An 11,386-nucleotide genomic window follows, 5' to 3' on the forward strand; every position below is an offset into this window, starting at 1 on the left:
TAAGAATAAGAAAAGAAATACCTTGGTTGGCGAATTAACTACTATGAAAGTAATATTGAAAATCCAACGCTGGAAGTACGTAATTCTACTACAAGGTCCGTTCGGTTCTAAGAAACATTTTTTTTTTTTTTCTTAAATCTTCATTTCCGTTCTTGGGCTCAAAAAGCAAAAAAAAAAACAAACAAACAAACAAACTAAAAAAAAAAAAAATAAAAACAATGAATCCTTTTTTTTTTTTTTTTCTCTCCTTCTCTCTCGCTTCCTTCAGACGGGAATAACAAGAAAATATACAGTGGACGTTGCAACTACTAGAAGACGTCTATATAACAGATACCCACGACCCCATCATTCCTATGCGACAAGGATAGCGCGCACTTCCACCAGTGATGCAGCCACCAACACAAAACGCAAGATTTCTAGAAGCACTTTGCGTGTCGTGACTACGCTGTTTTCTTAATGCTTGTCTCCGTCAACAAAGAAGAATATCTGTGCGTATTGATATGTATATATGTGTGTGTGTGTGTGTATGTATGTATACACACACACATATATATATATATATATATATATATATATATATATATATATATATATATATACAGTACACACACGCACACACATATTGGTTTTAATTTTGATTTATTTTTCATCGAGAGGGTGTCTTTCTTTCTTTTCCCCTTTTTAATGGTTATTTTAATTTTTATTTATTTATTTATTTTTTTAAAATATATTTATTATTTTACGACAGCGAGCGGCGTTACCAAGAATGCGAAGGGAAGGGAGGCAGGGAAGCCACAGCGTTTTTACATCTCCTCTTCGTCTCCTTTTCTCCCCTCCCCGCCTCCATAATATTTAAACTTGACCAGCGTCACGACACTTTTAGATGAACACACACACACACACACACACACACACAAGAAGGCTTGAGTCGGTGCGCGGGGAGGAATACCGAATGAGATAGGGAGGATAGGTGATTATACTCGCGGCCTCCGTAAATGCAGGCCTGTCCAAGAAGTCTCGTTTATCTGCTGACGTCAGAGATTTGGTAATAAGTCACGCTTACGCAGACAAAACAAGACGCTTTAAAAAGAACGGTTACATAATACATGTAGACAAATGAGAAAAAATAATTTCTCTCTTTAATGGTTGGTATCTAGTATAGATAATAGGTCCCACTTTGTCAACTAAGTCCGGACCCCTGTCCCATCGCCGCAATGTTGCATCTCTGTGTCTGTTTTACAAATATTTTAATGGAATGTACTCTGATGATCTCGATGCATTTTTCACCCCTCGACATATCCCTGACAAACCTGCTTAGCAACAAAATGTCACCTCTTCACTGTTGAGTTCCCTAAATACCAGAAAGCTTTCTTCTGTAATAGTTTCTTCTCTCGAACAGCTAGACCTTGGAATTCCCTTCCTGCTACCTGCTTCCCTGACTGTACTGATATGCAGAAGTTTAAATGTAACATAAACGAACATCTTGTTAACTTTTCTTAGACATGGTCTCAAATACGTTCAAGTGGCGATATGCCTTGTTTAGGGTGAACGTGAACAAGAAAAGAGCATTTGTTTGGTATATTTTTTTTTTTAAGGATGCTGTTCGTGTTGTTTATATGTTCGTATGCAAATATATTAAAGGAAACTGCTTCCAAAGTCACTAAATCACGGCATGAGTTCATTGTGAATTAGGAGAAGGGCTTTCCAACACTCAGGAAAACTTCATCAGTATGCCCTTTATTTAAGAATTCAGGTGATAAGTCATCTCCCTCTCAGTACAGACCAATAAGTCTCCTATGTGTCATGAGTAAGCTACTGGAATCCATGTTAAATAGAGAAATAGTCAACCACCTCAGCAGAAATAACCTTCTTAGTGATATGCAATATGGTTTCCGTTCTGTTAGATCTATAGCAGATGTGCTAACGGTTATATCTTCTAGGATTAGTGAATCTCTCAACTTCCTTTCTAGGGCACCTGCTGTTGACATATCAAAGACCTTCGATAAGGTATGGCATAAAGGCCTACTTCACAAAATTTCCAGCTACGGTATAACTGGCAATGTTTTTTCAATCATTAAATCATTTCTCTCTGATAGGCTCATAAGAGTAGTGGTTGATGCACAGAAATCAGAGGCCCGCAGTATTAATGTTGGAGTCCCTACAGGGTCCATCCTGGGCCCAACTCTCTTCCTGATCTACATCAATGATCTCCCAAAACACATACTTAAATCATTCGTTGAAATCTATGCTGATGACACAACCATCTGGCAACACATCAAAGGCCATAAATGACAAAGTTCTCTCTCCTTGAGCGCGTGGTGCAGTGGGGTAAGAGGTGGCTGGTTACTTTTAATGCATCTAAAACGAAGCTCCTATCTTTACATCATGAACGCTCTGATCCCTAGCTGGCATCAATTGAAATGGATGGCTCTACTCTAGGGTAGGCTCCATGTTTTGACAAACTTCTGAGTTTGACCTTTACTCCTGATCTGAAATGGAACACGTGCATCAAGTCTGAACACATGCCAAGGTCGCTGGAAAAATGGTAGGATCCTTCTACCGCTCCAGAAGATATCTCACTGCTGATACAATTCTCTATCTATATAAAAGCCAAGTACGTCCAAGGATGGAGTACTGCTTACACATCTGGGCAGGAGCTGCTAAAAACAGCCTATCCTACCTTGACAGAGTACAAAATAGACTTCGTGGTTTAGTGAGGGATGCCCTTTTCTCTTCCCTGGAAACTCTCTCCCACAGAAGAGACATTGCGAGCCTGTCGTCGTTTTATCGTTATTTCCATGGCAAGTGCTCATCTGAGCTCTAATCCCTGGTCCCCCTTCACCAATATTTCATGAAAAATACCCGTCTAGCTGAAACCACAGTCAATAATTTTCCCCATTCTTTATCTGTGCCAAATCAAAACATAGATTCCATGAACAAAGCCTCTTTCTTAGAAGTGCACGCCTGTGGAACTCTCTTCCGTTTGCTTGTTTCCCACCTGACTACAACTTGGATGTCTTCAAGTCCAACATAAACAAATTTCTGATAAACCACCCCCTTAAGACACTTTATCAAATCTCCATTACTAATGATTACTACGATATTATCCCATCGATTACTGTACACGCAATAACCCTTATCCCCGAGTGGCTTCCGGGCCTTGATAAGTGGTGGCTACCATGTAAAAAAAAAAAAAAAGAATTGGTGCTACCAGATCAGGCTGTCTGAAGATATTGGCTTCCTAACACGAAATGCACCTAACATTGATGTGTTTGTTTTTCTATTCCCTTTTGCAAAACTTTATTATGTTCTGCAAAACTAAAAACAAAAACAACAGCCCACCTCCCCATCTCTTTTTCTTTTTCTCTTTTCTTTCTCTCCTTCCCCCATCCCCAACTTCCCGACTGGTTTCCTTAAAATGTACCAAACATGAATACTAATAACCCTTTTCCCTCTCCCATTGCAAAACTCATGCATCCCCACCGCGCCACAATTGAAATGAATAGTTCTAGTCTTGTGTCTTCACAAACTTCTGGGACTGACCGTCATACCTGGTCTAAAATGGAGCGCATACATCAAATACATCGCCAATCTACCACTCCACTAAGTATCTCACTGCGGATACGATCCTCTAGCTCTATAAGAGCCAGGTATGCCCTAAAATGGAGTACTGTTGCCACACTTGGACAGGAGCTTCTTGGCACGTTCTACCCTGCTTGATAGAGTTCAAAATCAGCTACGAAACCTACTAGGTGATGCCCTTTCTCTGTTCCCTATAACCTCTTCCCTGCACTGCTATTTTCATGGTAAGTGCTCATCTGAACACCAATCAATGGTCCCCTCTGACCAAACTTTCACAAAAAAAAACACTCAACTAGCTACAATCACTATATATAATTTTCCCTACTCTCTATCTGTGCCTAAATGTAAACGCAGATTCCATGAACAAAGCTTCTCCTCCAGAACTTCCAACCTTTGAGACACTGTTCCACTGGCATGCTTCCCAACTAAATACAACATGGTGTCACTCAAATCTAATGTAAACCAGTTCCTGTTAGGTCGTTTTCATAAATAATCAAATTCCACCCAATTTACAACATTAAGGATTATTTCACTATTCATTAATCCTTATCCTCGAGTGGCCTTTGGGCCGTGAACCCCAAGAAAGAATGTTCTGCAGAGCAGGGAACAACAACAACAACAACAACAACATCCAAACCAAACCAAACCAAACCAAACACAATGAACTAGTTATAATGGGACCGTACTGCACCATCCACACCGGGTGTCTCTGATCTCGTTGATCTGCACCCGACAGGATAGGTGCTCTTTTGATTGTATGTTGTCCGTCACAAGTTGGCCTATTGATCGTCTTCATACGTTGTGTTTTTATGGTGGGGCGCTTCACCTCTCAACTGAATCATCTTCTATCCAGTGTAATCTCCGGGTACAGTAATCCCTCTGCTGGTCCCTGCAGCACACTGCAAAATGAAAAGAGTCCTCACCACAAACAAGCAGAACTCCGGTTTATAACAATAAGTTCATTAGACTAGACAAGGTTCAAAAGAGAGTCGCCAACCTGATAGGTCCTGAACTGGCATCTAAGCTTCAGCCTCAGTCCTATCAACGAAATGTTGCATCCCTCTGCCTGTTCTACAAGTATTTTAATAGTGAATGCTCTGCCAAACTGCAAGCACTTGTGCCCCCACGACGTAAACACCCTCAACAAACCCGACAGGCAGCTAAATCCCATCCCCACACAGTAGAGATCCCTAGATGTAAAAGAGCTTTCTACTCCAGTAGTTTCTTCCACAGAACCGCTAGACTTTGGAATTCCCTTCCAGGTCCCTGCTTCCCCAACTGTACTGACATGCAGAAATTCAAGTGTAACGTGAACCGACATCTTGCTGTCCAAATCCCTACATAGTACCCCAGTAGCTTATGCCCCTGATAGCAGCCCCCTACTCCAAAGTGGCAATGTGCCTTGTTTGGGGTGAAAATGTAATTAAAAAAAAAAATTACTTCACAACGGCTACTGTCTAAATTGAGGTGACTAACTATAGCAGTGAATAATGGATGACCTGACAAGTAAAGTCACAGGTTTCTCATTAACACAGGCTGGGAGCACTTGACCAGCCCAGCCGTTCAGTTTGCTGGCTACGACTCTAATCATTTTAAAATTCCTTTTTCGGCATCCAACCTTTTTTTCTCACTTCTCCCTCGGGGAGTAGTTAAAAACATCCGTCCTCTCTTCCTCTCAGAGCCTCCCCTTGTCTCATCCACTCAACACCTCTCTCTCTCTCTTTCTTTGAAGGGTGGGTGGGTGGGTGGTTGCTTATACTGATATCTATTGGCAGTCCGCTGGGTTTCTTCGCCCAGCATTGTGTGCAGCCCTTATCATCTAATGCCACTTCTAATACAAACATCAATTCCATCTCCATCTTTGAGACAATATAGCATCTGGTTTGCCTGCAACAAGCCCACAATGACAGCTCAAAGGAAGTCACCACTTATCAAGGCCCAGAAGCCACTCGGTGATAAGGGTTATTGCATTTACAGTAATCAATGGGATAGTATTGTAGTAATCGTTAGTAATGGATATTTGATAAAGTGTCTTACTTAAGGGGGCGATTAATCAGGAATTTGTTTATGTTGGACTTGAAGACATCCAAGTTGTAGTGAGGTGGGAAACAGGCAAACGGAAGAGAGTTCCACAGGCGTGCACTTCTAAGAAAGAAGCTTTGTTCATGGAATCTACGTTTTGATTTAGGCACAGATAAAGAGTGGGGAAAATTATTGACAGCGTTTATCGTGAAAGATTAGCGAGGGGGGGACCAGAGATTGGAGCTCAGACAAGCAATTGCCATGGAAGTAACGATAAAACAAGGATAGGCTCGCAACGTCTCTTCTGTGGGAGAGAGGTTGTAGGGAAGAGAAAAGGGCATCCATCACTAAGCCACGGTCTATTTTGTACTCTGTCAAGGCAGGATAGGCCCAGATATGGCAGCAGTACTCCATCCTTGGACGTACTTGGATTTTATATAGATAGAGAATTGCATCAGCAGTGAGATATCTTCTGGAGCGGTAGAAGGATCCTACCATTTTCCCAGCGACCTTGGCAACAGATTTGATGTACGTGTTCCATTTCAGATCAGGAGTAAAGGTCAAACCCAGAAGCTTATCAAAACATGGAGCCTCCTCTAGATGAGAGCTATCCATTTCAATTGATGCCAGCTAGGGATCAGAGCGTTTATGATGTAAATATAGGAGCTTGATTTTAGATGCATTAAAGGTAACCAGCCACCTCTTACCCCACTGTACCACTCACTCAAGATCAGAGGAGAGAGAATCAGAGAGAACATTGTCATTTACAGCCTTTGATGTGTTGTCATAGATGGTCGTGTCATCAGCATAGATGTCAACGAATGATTTAAGTATGTGTTTTGGGAGATCATTGATGTAGATGAGGAAGAGAGTTGGGCCCAGGATGGACCCCTGAGGGACTCCAGCATTAATACTGTGAGCCTCTGATTTCTGCCCATCAACCACTACTCTTATGAGCCTATTAGAGAGAAATGATTTAATGATTGAGAAAATATTTCCAGTTATACCGTAGCTGGAAATCTTGTGAAGTAAGCCCTTATGCCATACGTTATCGAAGGCCTTTGATATGTAAACAGCAATTGCCCTAGAAAGGAAGCCTTTGTCGAGAGATTCACTAATCCTATGAGATATAACCGTTAGACCATCTGCTGTAGTTCTAGCAGAACGGAACCCATATTGCGTGTCACTAAGAAGGTTGTTTCTGCTGAGCTAGTCGACTACTCTATTTAATATGGATTCCAGTAGCTTACTCATGACGCACAGGAGACTTATGGATCTGTACTGAGGGGGAGATGACTTATCACCTGAATTCTTAAATACAGGGTATACTGATGAGGTTTTCCAGGGTGGTTGGAAGCACTTCTTCTTAAGGCAATGCTTAAACAGTTTTGTAAGTATGTGCACAAGTTCTGATATAAGCTTTTTTTAACACTATAACTGGGATGCCGTCAGGGCCAGTTGCTTTACTGGAATCAAGGTTCTTGATTAGCTTGGTGACCTCACACACAGATATTTGTATGTTACCTAGTGTGTTGTTTGTTATAGGAGGAAATACGGGTAGTTGATGGTTTTTGTTGCATAGGGTAGAATTTTCTGCAAAGTTCTTGTCAGTTCATATGTGTGTCACGTTGGTACAGTGGTAACGTCACCAGCTTTGAATGCTACAGTTTTGTTTTTAGTTTCAATTTTAGCTGATGACATCCAAATATTTTTTTTACTTTTGAAATCACAACACTATAATAATATATACGAAATCTTGACAAATTAAAATATCATATTTAAGCGTATTTTACAACTGGGCAAAGTCGCCCCCTCCCCACTAGTTTTATTATACGGGGAATCTTTTCGGGTTATATTCATTGAGTAGAAAGTTATTTCTAGTTAAAGTAAAATTTATAAAAAATTTGGTAAAATTGCATTTTTCTTAGATGCTATAACATAGACGGCGAAGAGTTCACACACGGGACATAACTCTGGCCACATATTTTAGATTACATTATAATGGCGGCTAGCATTTTAGCCTATAGCGATAGGTTTTAAAAAACACAATATCTAAGATCACACACACACACACACACACACACACACACACACACACACACACACACACACACAGCTCCTTTTATATAATAGTAGAGATTGAGAGACTTGTTTTTATTTTTTCAAAATTAATATTTTTTTCAAAATTAATATTTTTTTAAAAATTAATATTTATTTCAAAATAATTATTTTTTTCAAGATTAATATTTTTTCAAAATTAATATTTTTTCAAAATTAAAATTTGGTTCAAAATTAATATTTCTTGGAAAATTAATACTTTTTCAAAATAAATATTTTTTCAAAATTAATATTTTTTTCAAAATTGATATTTTTTCAAAATTAATATTTTTCCAAAATTAATATCTGTTTCAAAATGAATATTTGTTTCAAAATTAATATTTTTTCAAAATTAATATTTTTCCAAAATTAATATCTGTTTCAAAATGAATATTTGTTTCAAAATTAATATTTTTTTCTAAATTAATATTTTTTCAAGATTAATATTTTTTTCAAAATTAATATTTTTTCAAAATTAATATCTTTTCAAAATTAGTATTTGTTTCAAAATTAATATTTTTTTCAAAATTAATATTTGTTTCAAAAATTAATATTTGTTTCAAAATTAATATTTTTTCAAAATGAATATTTGTTTCAAAATTAATAGTTTTTTCAAAATAATTATTTGCTTCAGAATTAATATTTGTTTCGAAATGAAAAATTTTTTCAAAATTAATATTTTTTTAAAAATTTATATTTTTTTAAAAATTTATATATTTTTAAAATTAATATATTTTCAAAATTAATATTTTTTTCAAAATGAATATTTTTTTCAAAATTAATATTGAATAAATTTCAGTTTCGGTATAAATCGTGTTTCTTTATTTTCCTCTTTTATAACTGCATTAAAAAAAAAAAGAAGCTTTTATTCATTATCGACAGATCTTGGTTGTTTACCACGTGCATGACGTCATTTTTCAGTGAGCAGGCCCGCTTTACGGAGGTCGTGGTATAACCTATCCTCTCATTCTTACGCCCATCCCTACTCCACTTCATTCGCGCAAAAGTAAGACGGGAAGTTTTGTCTCAGCCTCTCTAACAACACGACTGCTGTTGTGGGGGAAGGATGTGAAAGGCTTAATTAAAACACACACGTAGGCGCGCGCGCACACACACACACACACACACACACACACACACACACACACACACACACACACACACACAAAACTGTTTAAACTCGCTTAAATACATTGCTATACGCCATACTTTTTTTCTGCCCAGGTGTCCTCCCTCCCCCAATCAACAGAGATTAGACTATTCCCGTAACACTGTTTATTGCCGTCTAATGTTTATTATGTTCAGTTTTAGAAGGTCCACCCCCACCCAGACTTTGCCTTTTCTCTCTCTCTCTCTCTGAGAAAGGGTGAGTTTATTTCTGATCGTCTGAGTCGCCCTGACCGGGGAATGCCGACGGGGCTATCCGGGTACCTTTTCCAGGCCAGAGTACCCGTACTCGGGGGGGGGGGGGGCGCTAGGTGTATCAGAATTTTTGTAGGAATTTTTGACACCCCTAACACGAAACTGCGAATAAAATATAAAAATCTCGTAATTTCTCTGTTAAAAGGGGGTTGTTTATTTTCTTTATGGATTATACTTCCAAAATAAACTATTAAAGTTGTTTTAAAAGTAATAGAAATATATTTTTTTTTAAACAGTAATGAATTTTACGAACTCAATATTTTTCAATTTTTAAACTTTAAAAATCTATCAAAATTTTTCTATTGATTCTATTTTTACGATATTTTCAGGGTCAATGTGAAATTTTATGTTCTTTCCAATAAAGCGAATATAATATTTTAGACAAACGTATTTTTTTTTTTAATTCACCCCCCCCCATTTTCAAGTTTCTATTAAAAAGTAAATAATTAATTTAATCACCGAAAAGTAAATAATTAATTTACTCACAAATTGAAGAGAAAAGGTCAATAAATAATGTATTCAAATTTAAAACAACAACAAAAAAAAAAAAACGTAGTGTTTTTTAGAATTTTACCTGTAAAGTTTGAAGTTTAAAACCTTTTTTTTTTTAACCACGTTATTTGTTTTTTCTTGTTTTTTTTTTTTAATGGAACCTTGGTCCTTGGTCCTTGCTCCTTTAATTGAAAAAAAAATTAGGGCTTGAATTACATTTTTCGAGGAGTTATAAGCTTGGAAAGACAGGGGGTCGAATAATTCACGCCTCCCATTTTGAAATGTCTATTAAAAAGTAAATAATTTATGTACCAAAGTCTTATATATCACAAATTGAAAAGAAAAGGTCAATAAATAATATATTCAAATTTAAAACAACAAAAAAAGAACGTTTTTTTTTAGAAATTTACCTGTAAAGTCCGAAGTTTAAAACCTTTTTAAAAAAAAACCCACGTCGTTTTGGTTTTTTTTTTTTTTTTTTTTTTTTTAATGAAACCTTGGTCCTTGCTCCTTTAATTGAAAAATAAATTAGGGCTTGAATTACATTTTTCGAGGAGTTATAAGCTTGGAAGCATGGGGTGGAATTATTCACTATTTTCACGAAATTTCTGACACACCTAGGGTGGAGCTGACTTCTTAATCACACTTTCCGACACTGGTGTCACAAGTTTTTGCGGTGGGAGGGAACTAAATATCCTCTCTGCACAGGGGTGTGTCACGGATACTTTTTCTTTTTTAAAAATGTTTTTTTATTACATTTTCACTCCAAACAAGGCACAGTGCTACTTTGATGTACCTATTTACTATGCCTCCCCACGGGACAGAGTTAGACACCAGGGTCGTTTTTTAACGTGGAGAAAAGGTACAAAAATAAAAATTGTCTCAGTCGTGAAGGATTTCTCCTCCACCGAAAGAGAACAAGAAATAGAAGTGCAGCATCTGAAGAACAGATACTACACTTTTATCTTGTCCCGAAGGCCAAAGGGAGTTGAGCAGCAAGATGTCTGTTTAAATTACACTTGAACTTCTGCATGTCAGTACAGTTGGGAAAGCAGGAACCCGGAAGGGAATTCCGGAGTCTAGCAGTTCCGGAGAAGAAACTATTAGAGTAGAAGGCTTTCTTACATCTAGTGATCTCTACTCTTTTGCTGCTTGTTGGATTTGACGGGGGTATTTTCGTCGAGGGAGCACAAGGGCTTGTAGTTCGTCAGAGCATCCACCATTAAAATACTTGTAGAACAGGCAGAGGAATGCAACATTTCGTCGATAGGACAGAGGTTGAAGCTTAGATGACAGTTCAGGACCTATTAGGTTGGCGACTCTCCTTTGAACTCTGTCCAGGAACGAAATCGGCCTTGTAATGGCTACGAATTACTATGAAGCGCTAAAAAACCGCGAAAAGAATTTATATATATATATATATATATATATATATATATATATATATATATATATATATATATAATAAAAATATATAACCTACTTAATATATATATATAATAAAAAAATAACCTACTTAATCAATTTACATAATTTTTAGAATTTGAACACGTTCGTTCCGAGACGGGTACGTACATACATCATAAAGATTGTTCGATTTTTTATTTATTTATTTTTTTTTTACATTTTTTATTTATTTATTTGGGTTTGTATTACTGTACACATAGATTCGAAAAAGTTGTCAAAAAACAAATATATAACAAATAAATGTTATCAAAGGCAAGATAAGTTACTTTTCTACCAAACTGGATATAATTTTCGTGTTTTTATT

General features: G+C 37.1%; 1 protein-coding gene across 1 annotated transcript in view; it reads right to left on the reverse strand.

The window, feature by feature from the left end:
* The window catches only part of LOC145268694 (uncharacterized), a 68,438-nt gene extending 67,964 nt beyond the window's left edge, over nucleotides 1–474 (reverse strand). The window contains exon 1 of the mRNA XM_080124216.1: nucleotides 22–474. The gene's annotated coding sequence lies outside the window, so the exon portion shown is untranslated. The remainder of the gene's footprint in view (nucleotides 1–21) is intronic.
* Nucleotides 475–11,386: the final 10,912 nt, after the last annotated feature.

This window comes from Euprymna scolopes, chromosome 44 (genome assembly GCF_053919585.1).
Source record: "Euprymna scolopes isolate OS-2025 chromosome 44, ASM5391958v1, whole genome shotgun sequence".
Classification (NCBI taxonomy): Eukaryota; Metazoa; Mollusca; class Cephalopoda; order Sepiida; family Sepiolidae; genus Euprymna; species Euprymna scolopes.